This window comes from Rutidosis leptorrhynchoides, chromosome 2, assembly GCF_046630445.1.
Source record: "Rutidosis leptorrhynchoides isolate AG116_Rl617_1_P2 chromosome 2, CSIRO_AGI_Rlap_v1, whole genome shotgun sequence".
Taxonomy (NCBI): domain Eukaryota; kingdom Viridiplantae; phylum Streptophyta; class Magnoliopsida; order Asterales; family Asteraceae; genus Rutidosis; species Rutidosis leptorrhynchoides.
Genome location: NC_092334.1, coordinates 459,436,251 through 459,450,537, shown reverse-complemented (window position 1 = coordinate 459,450,537; position 14,287 = coordinate 459,436,251). Strand labels below are relative to the sequence as shown.

General features: G+C 45.0%; 1 pseudogene; it reads left to right on the top strand.

Moving 5' to 3' along the window:
- The first annotated feature begins 349 nt into the window (after positions 1-349).
- LOC139889316 (uncharacterized) overlaps positions 350-14,287 on the top strand; it is a 51,346-nt pseudogene continuing 37,408 nt past the window's right edge.

Here is a 14,287-nt window from a genome sequence, read left to right as displayed (position 1 = left end):
ATGTGTTAATTCTTGACACGAATGAGACTCGAACAGGGTACCCATATTTGCAAAGAACTTTCACCCAGTTACCACGTACCTTCAGACTAAACATATTATATCATCAAATAATAACTGAATTGTTTCCAACAGTTAGATAAATGTTATCTGCAGCTAATAACATGAATTTTTACAATTTAATCTTTCAAAATGCAATAAAAACCTCTTTGATGTACTAATATTAATTAAATTTGTTAAATAACCGAAGGACCAATATTTAACTTCCGATGCCGGCCCATACCTTACCCCATTTCCCTCCTTTCCCAATTTAGCAAACACACACAAACACTTCATTAAAACACACACATAAATGTCTACTCTTGATAGCACTTCATCAATTCAAACATCTCTAATCAACTCTACTGATCCTACGTTCAACAATGATTTAGATTTCGCTTTGCGAAAACTCGAATTGTTCCTCAAACTCATCGGCCTCTATCAGTACTCTCCTCTCAGCACCGCGATCTCCTGGATCTTGTTTCTCGTAATTGGTGTGGTAACACCGGTTTTGTTGATCGTGTACGCGTTTTGTTCGGACTGTTCCAAGTATCAGATCAGGATATTTGAAATTGAGATACTTGTTTCCCAAGCAATCGTTGCTGCTATTTCTCTGATTTGTGTTTCTCATAATTTGAGAAAGTACGGTGTAAGGAGGCTTTTGTTTGTTGATAATTATGATGGTTATTTTGTTCTGTATGGACAACTTTACATACAAAAGATCAATGTAAGTTTGAATTTTGTAATGCTTACTAAGACCACTTCCAACGGGCTCCGCCCTCACTCATTCCTCATCCGCCCTCCCGAGGACTCCATTGGCATTCATGTGTCCTCACCTCCTCCCTCATCCGCCCTCACTCCTCCGCCCTCCTTTCCTTCTTCCTCATGACATATTGCAGCACGGATATATTTTCTCTTTCCTTATTTCCCAGCATAATTTATTTGTACATTACCATAAATAACTTGTACATTACATATTTAATTAATTTTGTGGGGTATGTGATGGGAAGGAAGTATGTCATGGTTGGTAGTGGTGTGTGATGGGGAGGAAGTGAAAAATAAATAGAGAGAGAAAGCTGATGTGCCGCTGATGTGGCGGTGTGTCCTGGGGAGGAAGTGCGTCATGGTTGGGAGTGGTCTAATGGTACTAATTTGGCATGCCAGTTGAACTGCATAATTAATTATTAGTATTATTTATCAGGTTAATTTAGTTAGTTATATTAGAATTAGAATTAGAATTGATATTAATGTGCCCGCGATTATGAGGTTGCAGGATTTATCAGGTTTATCTTGCTCGTGGGACCGGCGGAATCAAGATTTCTTTTCTCCGGGGGCGAAATTTTTTTTAAAAACCGTAGCAACTTTTTTGGGCAAAAGTTGGAGGTTTTGGAGCAAAAAATAGAGGTTTTTAGGCAAATTTTGAAGGTTTGTGGGCAAAATTCGAAGGTTTTAAGACAAAATTTGGAGAATTTTGGATAAAATTTGAAGGTTTTGAGCAAAATATATAGGTTTTGGGGCAAAAAAAAATCCACTGGGCCAAAGTCAAAAAATCCAAAATTTTTTCACTAAAATTTCAAAATCGACTGGGAGCGGGTACCCTCCGGTCCCTTAATAAAATCGCCCCCGGGACCGGTTAATGCCAAACTGTCAGTTTTACCCATTTTTTAGTATTGATAATATTACTTAATATTAAAATATTACTATCAATATCAATATTTATCAGGTTTATCTCATAGTGTTGTATCTTTTCTATAATAATTGTCCACTAATAAGAAAATAAGTGTCAAATATCATTAAACTTGAGTGCAACGTTGCTCGGATCGGAGTAGCAAACCATAAGATAATAGGATGATTAGGGGTATATTGTGAAAACTGTATCCCCTAATCACAAAAATAGGACCTACACATGAATGACACTAATTCTCTTTGCAAACTATCTATTCTTCCATGTGTCATTATGTTATTGGATAGGTTGTAAATAATAACCATCTTAACATGATCTCACCCTTTTCAAATAATTTCAATAAAAAAAGGGTACTCCAGCGTTGCGAATTCAAATCATTCAAAATTTCTTTTTTGATATCGAAATCTAAAACATATCTGGAAAAAGATTGTGTCCAATAGGATTTGAATCTATATTAAAGGTTTCGGATCCCTGTAATATGGTTCGGGTTTCCTGCCCGAACGCGTGTGTATCTGCAAATGATGACTAGGCTTCGGTCTGGACTGATGCAAGCTTGCCGTTCAAAAAAAAAAAAAAAGGTTTAGAAGACCTCAGTCCTATCCATTAGACAATGGACGCCTTTCATTGCAATTTCTGGGCCTGGGATCGGATGGAACTTCAATCCTTGAATGTCGGTTTTGCCCTTTGAGTCAGTCCAGTTGAAATTGAAATTATGTGATGGCTTGAACAGCTTGAGTGCATGACAAACAGTTGAATAATGATAAGAAACATGTTTGTTTTTATATTGCTATTACTATATTATCTCATTTTAAAGAATATCAATCAGTTGTCTTAGGGCATTACCAAAACTGCACCAGTTGAATGAAAACTGAAAGGTGGACCCTAAATGCCCTTGATGAATACAGAATGTTTGCTACTTGAACTTCACTCATACAGTCATACCCCACCTTTATGAAAACAAGCATAATCTAGACTAAAAGCCAAGTTAAGATAACTTTATGCTTTGCAGCCAGCACATGTATATCTATAACTGATATTGATGTGTCAAATTTACATGGTTTTCAGGGTTTTTTTCGAGGGTTAACTGTGTGGTTACTGGTATGTTTGTTACTGAAGGCTGCTCATGAAGTCACTCCTGTTGTTTATTTGCATGATGATTCATGGTGGTTGTCTTCTGCTTATCTGTTTGCTTCACTTGTAACTTGGGCGTATTCCGCTATAATCTTTTTATCAGGTGCCGCTTTATTCAATCTAGTGGGTAATTTACAAGTGATTCGGATTGAAAACTACGGAAAAATCCTAGAATAAGATTTGGATGTTTCTGTTTATATAGAAGAGCACATGCGTCTTGCTCATTATTTATCAAAAATAAGCCACAGGTTTCGAGCTTTTCTTCTGTTCGAGTTCTTGGTTGTGACAGGCAGCCAATTTTTGGCTTTATTACAGACAACTCAAAACCAAGGGATCATCAATTTCATCAACACGGGTGATTTTGCTGTAAGTGATGCCTTTATAAACAACTTATATTTTGTTTGATAATTTACAAAATTAGGCGTCCCTGTGGTTTACACCAGATTTCATGTGGGATCCCTAAACTCTTTTATGACATGAGTGGTCCTCGTACTTTACACTCGTTTCGCCAGGAGACCCTGTGGTTTACGGATACAACTTACAAGTGTAAAGTACGGGGACCCCCATGTTACTCGCGAAATGATTGTAAAGTATGAGGACCCCGCCTGTAAAAAAAGGTTTAGGGACCCCGGATGAAATCTAGGCTAAACTATGTAATTTTGTCTTGATAAATATTGGAGAAATTTGCTTACCATAGTGTTTGTTCATGCATATTTTTTCCAAGGAAAAACCAACACACGAACAGCAATGCGAAAGGGTTTTTTTTAGGCGTCAACGTCGTTGATCTCCGGTCCGGTTACCGTGAATAACCCGTACCCGAGATGATGATCTCGGGAGGGTGGCCAACGAATTGCCCGCCGATCGATAGTCGGACCCTATCGACGGCAAAGGGAGAAAAAACCCTACAAGACCCGTAGGTAAAAACCCTAGTGTTGCGATCGTGAAGAGGATCGTGGAGAAGATCCGGCGAGAACTGCCGTATGCGTTGCGGGCTTGCGGTGGTGGAGGAGTTGCGGTGTGATCGAATGACCGTATGAGATGTATGCGATTGGGAGATTGTGAACTTGATGTAGGTTTTGCCCCATATTTATAGATGGGAATTAGGGTTACTTGACTTGGGGCCCAAGTTAATTGCGTAGACCCTAATTGGGCCAAAACCCTACGTCATCAAGTCCCCCAAGTTCGGTATGATATTTTTGTCCAGTATCGTATCGAACTTCTCATTATGCTGCGGAAAATAAGTTCACAGGAGCCTGCGCAAACAACTGTGCGTAAACCCGCGAACATATGCGCAAAAAACCGCATGCAAAATGCGTGGGGAAACCGCATGAACTAGCATGCGTAAAACCGCATGAAAATTGCGTCTAAAGTCGCGGACAACTGTGCGCAAAGCGTGCGTAACCTGGACAAAAGCGTGTGGACAGTTGCGCAAGCGCGCGAACATCTGCGCTAAATATTCATGTACTTAAACCGCATATAACGAATTAAAAGCTCAATAAGAAAAGACAAACCTTCTCAAACCGAACGATAGACTGTAGAAACACGAGACATAATGCATCGTGCCCCACGGTGGGCGCCAATTGTTCATGCATATTTTTTTCAAGGAAAAACCAACACACGAACAGCAATGCGAAAGGGTTTTTTTTAGGCATCAACGTCGTTGATCTCCGGTCCGGTTACCGTGAATAACCCGTACCCGAGATGATGATCTCGGGAGGGTGGCCAACGAATTGCCCGCCGGTCGATAGTCGGACCCTATCGACGGCAAAGGGAGAAAAAACCCTACAAGACCCGTAGGTAAAAACCCTAGTGTTGCGATCGTGAAGAGGATCGTGGAGAAGATCCGGCGAGAACTGCCGTATGCGTTGCGGGCTTGCGGTGGTGGAGGAGTTGCGGTGTGATCGAATGACCGTATGAGATGTATGCGATTGGGAGATTGTGAACTTGATGTAGGTTTTGCCCCATATTTATAGATGGGAATTAGGGTTACTTGACTTGGGGCCCAAGTTAATTGCGTAGACCCTAATTGGGCCAAAACCCTACGTCATCAAGTCCCCCATACATAAGGAGGGGTTTAAGGAGCTTAGAACGTGGCTCTCCGGTCCGGCTACCGTGAATAACCCTGGCCGACATGATGATGTCGGCGGGGTGGCCAAGTGATTAAGTCCACCTCTGATAACGGTCGTCGATCAAGAGGCCCCACATAAGGTCGTAGGTACTAGCTTACGAAAGACTAACCTGTTAACCTTGAAGAGATGCTGAATGATGCTGTTTTGCGTAATGTATCTTGTGTGTGATAGTTACGTAATATGCCGTGTCTGTTGAATGATGATTAGGGTTTGTATTTATAGGCAAACCCTAATTCTAGAACCGTCCCAGATCACGTTAATCTCATCCATAACTGACTCCCCCGAATCACGGATATAATTATGGAAAAGATATTTACTTGACAGCTAAGCAACCGCCGTACCGGAAACAAAGGAATCAGATACAATCCGCATACCGCATAGCGCACACAAGCACACGCATACGCACACTACTAAACGCCCGCATGCATATGAGGTGCGCATGCGGGTTGCGGTATCATTATGTCCCCCCAGTTTGATGTTATATGACGCAAGACACATGACATCAAACTATTAAACGGAAAAAACAAGAAAACGGCTAGCATTTAATATTCCGCGTGCGCCTCGATGCCATTAAATGCCTGTCACAATCGCAGAAGCCCATTCGGCGAACATGACATAAAGTGGCAGTGTGTCAGGCGCGTGCCAACCACGCGCGTACATGTAATCATACCCAACTGGCATCCACGCGCATCAATAAAGTGCTGGCCGTCGATTGCGTAACACGTGTACAGGCACGATCACACCACTCCATCCCATGACTCCCAAACGTCCCTATAAATACCCCATTTTGCAGCTTATTTCCACTTTCCTGCTTCAAGCTTCCTCGTTACGCTGTCAATTTGAATTCCGATCAAAAATCAAACATTCCGGCCACCAATTAAAGGTTAGTATTCATCCGATTACTCCTAGAAAATGACTAAAGCTAACGAGATGTATGTAGATAGCGTAGAGTCTGTTATAGAGCAGAAGCACATAGATTACTTAGTGAAACAGTATCCTCCCTTAGCCAAGTACAATCCGGTGCCACCCCTACCCCATCAGCGTGCTCACGAGCACCCGGAGAAGAAAGTGGCCATCTATGAACATGCGTTCAAGCATGGTAACTTTAGGGTTCCCCCATCTGACTTCTTCTTAGGCGTATTAGATCACTTCAGAGTGGGATTAGGGCAACTACACCCGTACGCCATAGGCAAAATAGTTCTGTTTGAAATGTGGTGCGCCGCAATCGACAGGGTACCGTTGGTTAAAGTTTTCTGTCATCTATACCGCCTAGCCAATCACCACAAATCCTGGTTCACCTTCTTCGCCCGACAAAATTTCACCAAAACCCCAAAGTCGAATGCGGGTAACTGGAAAGAAACTTTCTTTTTCGTTGACCAAACTGTAGTTGGTACCGCTTTTCCGCAAACGCTTATATGGTGCGAGAAGGTGGAAAAGGATGTGAACAAAACCCCGGTCCTTGATGACGAGGAAACAAAGCTGTTAGCGGAGTGCGCTAACGCACAGCTGGTGCACCGGTCATACGGGAACGTGATGTTGCGGCTAGGGAAGATATCCGCACACTGGCCATGGGAGGATGTGCGTCCAGCCATAGTCGGACCGGATGGAAAGGGTAGGAATAGTATAATCACGTACTAACAGTTTGCTATTTATGTGTTCTAACGCATGCGTGCATGTTTGCAGAGATGAAGATGAAGAGAGTACTGACTGCGGAGGAGATTGCGGGCATCGCCTTCCGCAAACAGAATGTGAACCAACCGTTGGAGCAAGAGAAGACTGGCGAGAATGCACCTGCCACCTCCGGCAATAAGCGCAAGGCCGCCGAAGCCTCCCAATCCCAACAGAAGAAGAAGAAACTCACTCCCAAACAGAGGGAGGACAAGCGGAACGATAACTTTGTTCCCATCGAACCCCGTTCTGCGGATCTACCTCCCCCATCACCTGGTAAGAGTTCTGCTTGCGCGCATACCGCACATTTAAGTTTGCACTTATTTAACCACTTATTAATACGCAGGGCATGCGGAAGAAACTCATCACACCCCACCGCGGGTCAATCCGGACCTCGAAGCTACTGCCGAGTCAAAGGATAAGACGATACACCTTGACTCCGAGTCCACACCAACCCCGCCACACGGTAGCTTCCGATTGGCAAACCTGGCGCAGCTCACCCATATATCGGCGGAAAACGCCGCAGAGCAGTCCGCCTTCCTCCAACAAATCTTCCCTGCCGAGTTCCGCAACCAACTAGCCGCTCTGCCTTTTAATCAGGCGCTCAACGCCTTCGTCCAAAACGGCCTTGTCTTTTTTGGCATGGTTGCAGATCAAGCCCGCCGTTCGACTAACTTGTATCAAGTGGCCTTGCGGAAAGAAACAGAGCTAGGGCTGCTGCAAGCGGGGGTTGATCAGGTGAAGAAAGACAGGGACGCCGCAGAAGAAGCGCGCAAGGCGGTGGAGTTAACCGCGGCGGAAACCAAAACTGCACTGATTGAAGAGAGAAAGAAAAACCGCGAGCTGGTTGGTGCGGTTGACCAGTCCAAAGGGGAGACAGAGCGTCTGCGGGTGGAGCTGGAAAGGGTGACGAGGGAAAGGGATGACGCGGTAACCAACCGCGAGCTAGCAGAGGCGGATCTGGCGAAGCTGCGCACTGCTCTCCCCACCATTGCGCAAAAGGTGATGGACTCAGAGCCTGTGTCCGACAAGTTCAATGCCTACGTTGATGCGGTAAGGGACCATGAAATCAACAAGGCTGTGCAGGAGGTAATCCAAGCTTGCGGTCTAACACCGCCGTTCCCCGACATCGTTCAAAAGAAGCTAAAAGAGGGAACGGCTGCAGCGTTAATGGAGGCGGAAGAAGCCATCAAGTCCATCCCTATCCCCCTAATCAACGCATTCTCTGCGGACCCGAACATGTCGATCGATGGGTTTTTAAAGGAGGATTATTAGTGTTGGATTGCGCCGTAAGTCCTATGCTTAGGCAGGTATTTGTATTTTTGCAGCCCTAAGTCCCGTGTTGGGCAGGCGTTACAAACAATTACCTCTTATGTAACAACTTAATTCAATGTATATGTATCTTACTGTTATGCATGCGTAGTTTGTTTGTTTATATATCGCGAATCAAAACAAAAGGTGAACCGCATGCCCATGCGCATAGTTAACCAAAACTCATGCGTATGCGGGTATTACTGCATAAAATAAACCAATACTTTAACAATTACCCTTTAATAATTTAGACTCGAAAGCTACTGCGTTATCGCTTTGTCATGTACTAGAGGTGCACTATAGCTGTATGGTAAGCAACGCAACTAAAAACAAGCCAATGTTTTTATGCTTTGAGTTCCTCAAGCAAACCAATGCGAGAGTAATTACGCACAAGCAAACCAATGCTTGTAATTTTTAAGTCGACTTTGCAGCCATCTAGTCTGCGTGGCGCTTGGCTAGGGGAAAACCAATTCCCTTTGCCTGCCGTTAGCGTCTAGCCTTGTAACCAAACAGGCTTCTGCCGCACGGGGGCTAGAGGACACCCCTTAAGTAGGCAGGAACCGCGTACAAAAAAGATTTAAACAACAAAAGTATGCGCGAGTAAATATTTAATTGGCATTAATCACAATTACAACCGCGACACATCCAAACGGACGGAAAATACATAGAAAAAATAATGTGCTACAATAAACTGGAGTGATCAGTTCCACCTAGCTACATATAACATTTTTTCAATAACGTCGCATGCCAAGTGCGTTTCACAGGTTTTCCATCTAATGTCTCGAGATGGTACGCCCTGGTATTGCTTGCCTTCGCTACCCTGTATGGACCTTCCCAACGGGGGCCCAGTTTCCCAGTATCCTCCGCATGACTTGCGTCGTTCTGACGCCAAACCAAGTCACCGCACTTGTAAGAGCGCGAACGCACACGCTGATTATAGTACTTTGCAATTTTTTGCTTGTTATTTGCTTCGTTGACAGCCGCAGAGAGTCTGCGCTCTTCCAGCAAATTAAGATTTTCCCGCAAAGCTTCAGAGTTATTGTGCTCATCAAAATTTTGTATGCGGAACGTTGGTACCCCAATTTCTGCGGGTACAACAGCTTCTGATCCATAGACCAAACTGAACGGGGTCTCACCAGTGCTTGCTTTGGGTGTTGTTCTATGTGCCCATAAAACCTTCGGTAGTTCATCCACCCAACCAACGCGACCATGACCCAACCTAGCTTTGATTCCAGCTACTATATCCCGGTTGGTGACTTCGCACTGGCCATTCGCCTGCGGATGCGCAACAGATGTAAAAGTTTGCTTAATATTAAGCTCCGCGCACCAGCTGCGAAAAGGGTCACCCGCGAACTGCGTACCGTTATCGCTAACAATTTCGTTTGGTATACCAAATCGACAGACGATGTCTTCCCATACAAAATTTCGCACCCTTTTTCCTGAGATTGCTGCCAGCGGTCTCGCTTCGACCCACTTTGTGAAATAGTCGATTGCAACAATCAAGAATTTGATGTTCCCTGCGTGTGCAGAATGTGCGTAAGGTACTGATGTGAGTAACATGTTTAGAAAATAAATGATAAAATTACCTCGGCCTTTTGGGAATGGTCCGACTATGTCGATTGCCCATTTGCAGAATGGCCACGGTGAGGAGACTGCTATCATTGGATGCGCAGGTGCTCTGCTAATAGGTGCATGTATTTGGCATGATTCACATTGCTTAACTATGCGCGCAGTATCCGCATACATGGTGGGCCAATAATATCCTAGCCGCATTATTTTTGACACAATGGACCTGTGCCCCGAATGGAGTGCGCATGCACCCTCATGCACCTCGCGTACAACTTCCTCCGCCTCTTTCGGGCCAATGCACCTTAAGTGCGGTCCCAAATAATTCTTTCGATATAGGACGTTACCCTCAAGGGCATACAGCGGTGCCTTAACGCGGACTTTCTTTGCGTCAGCAGAATCTGCAGGAGAAGTGCCATCCCGCAGAAAAGCCACGATGGGCGTCATCCATGTTGAGGTTGATTCCTCTACTGGTGCCACTAAAGGCATCATAACAATGGATTTCGCATTGAGTTCTTCTATTAGAACTTTCTTCCCCATATGATCAAAAGCCAAGGCAGCCAGTTTGCTTAGCGCATCCGCTTTCTTATTTTGACCCCGCATTACGTGGGAGATTTGAAAAGCTTCAAACTGGTCAGCGAGGTTGTGAACAAGCGATAGATATTGCTGCATGGCTATGTCATGCGCTTCGAAATCTCCGCTGACTTGACTGCATACTAGCTTTGAATCCACATAAGCGTGCAAAATTTTAACATTTAACTTATGCGCAATGCGCATACCTGCTAACAGAGCCTCATACTCTGCTTCGTTGTTTGTAACAGCAAAATTAAACCGCAGTGCGTATGTATGCTCTTCGCCATCCGGGCCTGTTAAAATTACACCCGCACCTGCACCAGATGCGCTGCACGCTCCATCGGTGTACAATTCCCATGGTGACAAAGTTGGTGCAGGTGGATCCTGATGTTCTGCTGATGCCTCGACATCCGCAGGTAATTCTGCTAGGTAATCAGCAAGTATTTGACCCTTAACCGCACTGCGCGAAGAAAAATTTATTTCATGTTCACCTAATTCAACTGCCCACTTAGCCATTCGGCCAGAAATCTCAGGCTTGTATAACACCTGAAAGAAAAATGATTGCGTTAGTCAATGCGGTAATCCCGGTCATTGCCGCAAAGTAGGCGTTTACCAACCTGTTTGATTGGTTGATCAGTTAGGACCACGATTGGATGTGCTTGAAAATATCGGCGCAAACGCCGCGCCGTATGGACCAGCGCATATACAAGCTTTTCTATTGGTGAGTAGTTTACTTCGCTTGATGTCAGCGTCTTGCTTACGAAGTAGACCGGCATTTGCGTCTGAGAAAAACCTCAGTCGTTAAATTTCTGCGATATAAATAAAGCATGTAAATTAATGGATTACCTTTTCGCGATCCGCGATGAGGACTGAGCTGACAGCTTCCTTCGATGCCGCAAGGTACAGTGTTAGCGTTTCTCCTGATACTGGCGCAGTAAGTGTTGGTAATTCTGCAAGCACCTTTTTCATCTCCTGAAAGGCTGATTCTGCTTCCTGAGTCCATACGAAGTCTTTTTTCTTCAAACAATTTTTCAAAGTATTGAAGAATGGTAACTGTCGTTCTGCGGCTTTCGACAGAAACCGCGTGATAGCCGCAAGCTTCCCCGTTAGACTCTGCACATCTTTCTTTGTCTTCGGAGATGGCAAATTATCAATGGCTTCAATCTTTTTGGGATTGGCCTTGATACCCCGCGCTGTCACCACATGACCTAAAAACTTGCCTTCCTCTTCCCCAAAACTACATTTAAGCGGGTTAAGCTTCATGTTGATCCTGCGCAGAGATGCAAACGTTTCTAGGGTGTCGGTGAGCATGTCTTCTTCGGTGTTGCTTTTAATTACCAAGTCGTCGACGTACGCTTCAAGATTTCTACCGATTTGGTGCTTGAATGCTGCGTCAATTACACGCTGATAGGTCGCGCCAGCATTCTTTAAACCGAAAGGCATCTTCGTGTAACAATAAATACCCTGCGGCGAATGAAAAGCAGTCTTGTCCTCATCCTCCGCAGCCATTAAGATTTGGTGATAACCCTTGTACGCGTCCAGAAAACACTTGTACCTAAATCCCGATAGTGATTCTACCTTCCAGTCTATCTCCGGGAGAGGGTAATTGTCCTTGGGACATGCCTTATTGATATCTTTGAAATCAACGCACATCCTCCAGTTACCGTCAGCCTTTTTTACCAACACAGGATTTGCAACCCATGTCTGATAACGCACTTCCCGCAGAATGCCTGCTTTGACAAGGTTGTCCACCTCTGCGCACAACCAATCACTGCGGTCTAGGGCCATATGCCGCTTCTTTTGCCTAACGGGTGTCAATGATGGATTAACGTTTAACTTATGCTCCGCAATATCCCGCGGAACCCCTGTCATGTCTGACTCGCGCCATGCGAAAATATCTGCATTAGCTGACAGTATTCCATGCAACTTGCCCTTCGTTTCGACTGACAAGCCTGCGCCGATTTTAATTCGCTTATCCGGATGCAAGCGATTTGCTATTACTGCACAGTTTGCAAGTTGCTCTCCTACGCTAGGAGCGCTTACAGACGCGACAGAGCCACACAGCTCGGTTGCTTGATGTGACGCAACTGTGGCAACGCCTCCTACTGTGGGAAACTTAATCAAACCATGCACTACCGATGGGATAATGTTAAAACGCCGTATAAAGTTTCTCCCTAGCAGTGCATTATATCGTGAAGTTGAACGAACCACATAAAAATCGACCAATTCACGCCTGATCATCTGCGGGTTCCTGTCATCCGCAAGCTCTATCATTAATTCTATTCGGCCTAGCGGCCACGAGTTTTCTCCAGAGAACCCTGATAGCGTAATATCAGGCTGACGTAACTGCGCTTTGACTTCTGCCGGAAGGAAACGATAACAATGCTCATACATAATATCGACACCGCTGCCAGTGTCAACATGCATGCGCTTAACCTGGATTCCGCAATCGGGGATGCGACACTTGATGATAATGGGCTCATTAATAGAATCAATTGACATTACAGGAGGGAAAGTGATCGGGAGAAGCTCCCAATCCTGGTGATCATTGTACTTTCTTCGCTGGCTGATTTTCTCTGCGTCAACCATGTTAATGGTTAAGTCGGCATTTTTCGCTTTGTCAACTTTCTGCCACGCGAAAGTCTTAGACTTCGAAGCCTCTTCTGCGGCCTTTCCCTTGTCTTTTTTAGGTGGTTTTAGATGATCCAATTTGCCCGCGCGAAGCGCTTCCAGAACCCGTTCCATCAAGTTTTTACACCGATTGGTGTCGTGACCATAATCGTCATGAAATTCACAATACTTTGTTTTATCCCGCTTGCCAAATTCTGTAAGCGGAGTTGGAACCGCGAAGGTCGCGCATACTGGCTCCGTTGCCAAAATTTCCTTGGGCGTTTTGGACAAACTTTTTAGTAGCGCATAGTTCTGATTATTGATGCCGCGCTGATTATTGTTTCGATAATTGCCACTTGATTTCCCTTTATCATTCCTGATTGGACCACCGCTAGGATACCTTCCACGAGAGTTGTTACCGCGACCTTGATCGCGCGAACGATCATCATCGTCCTTTCTCTCGTTGCGTGAGCTAGCTGTTGGAATGTCATTATCTTCGCCACTCCGCATATAGTCGTGGCATTCATTAAGCGCCTCGGCATAAGTTGTTGGGACTGTATGGCGCAGACGCCTTACCAGTGTTGGATGACGTTCTGAGTTTATACCATGTATGAGTCCGGAAATCTGTTGCTCTGGTTTGAGATCTGGTATACGCAGGCACTCATTAGTATACCTTGTGAGAAATTCGCCCAAAGATTCCTTGGGCTTCTGCACGATGTCATGGCATTCAATGTGAGTGCGCTTGCGTGGTCTCTGATTCTGATATTGCAGTAAAAACTTCGTCCGCAGATCCATAAACCCGGCAATACTACCCGCCGGCAACTTATTAAACCACTCACGAGCAATACCCTGTAGTGTCATAGGAAATATCTGACACGCAACCGGATCCACCCAGCCTTGAGTGCGCATTGCGCCTTCGAAGCGCTGTAAAAAATCATCTGGATCGGTCAGGCCATTGTAAGTACCCAACGTGCTAGGTATCTTTGGTGCTGATGGAAACGGGTACGCGGATATATGCGGAGGAAACTTGTCGAAGGTAGTCGGTAGCTCGAAGGGTGGTTTAACAGGATCCCCTTTCAAATTTGCAAAGAAACGCTTCATCATGTCCTGAACAAAGTCAGGTTGTGAAAATAAGTGAACCATATCGGGAGGTGCGGCCTGCATGAATTGACTTGCAAGATTTGCCTGCCCTTGAACATTTTGCCAAGGTTGACCCTGCGTTCGCGGATATGACCAAGGCTGCTGCGTTGGAAAAGAGGGATAACTTGAAGACGCAGAGTACACAGGTGGCTGTAAAGGAAGCGAAACCTGTGGCGCAGATATCTGCGAAACTTGAGGATACACACTTAAAAGCCCAACTGTATGCGCTGTGCTTTGCTGCTGCGCTGTTATCGGCGCCCAATGAGAGTTCGCATCTGGGATGACCCCAAATCCCCAACTATTAAGTAACGCCTGCGCATCCGCAGGAGTTAAAAATTGTGAAACTGGGCGCGGTGGTTGCCAAGGTTGCAACGGTGTAAATGACGAATTCTGCTGAATGCTCTGCGTATGCAGAGGTATTGAAACAGTGGTACTATAA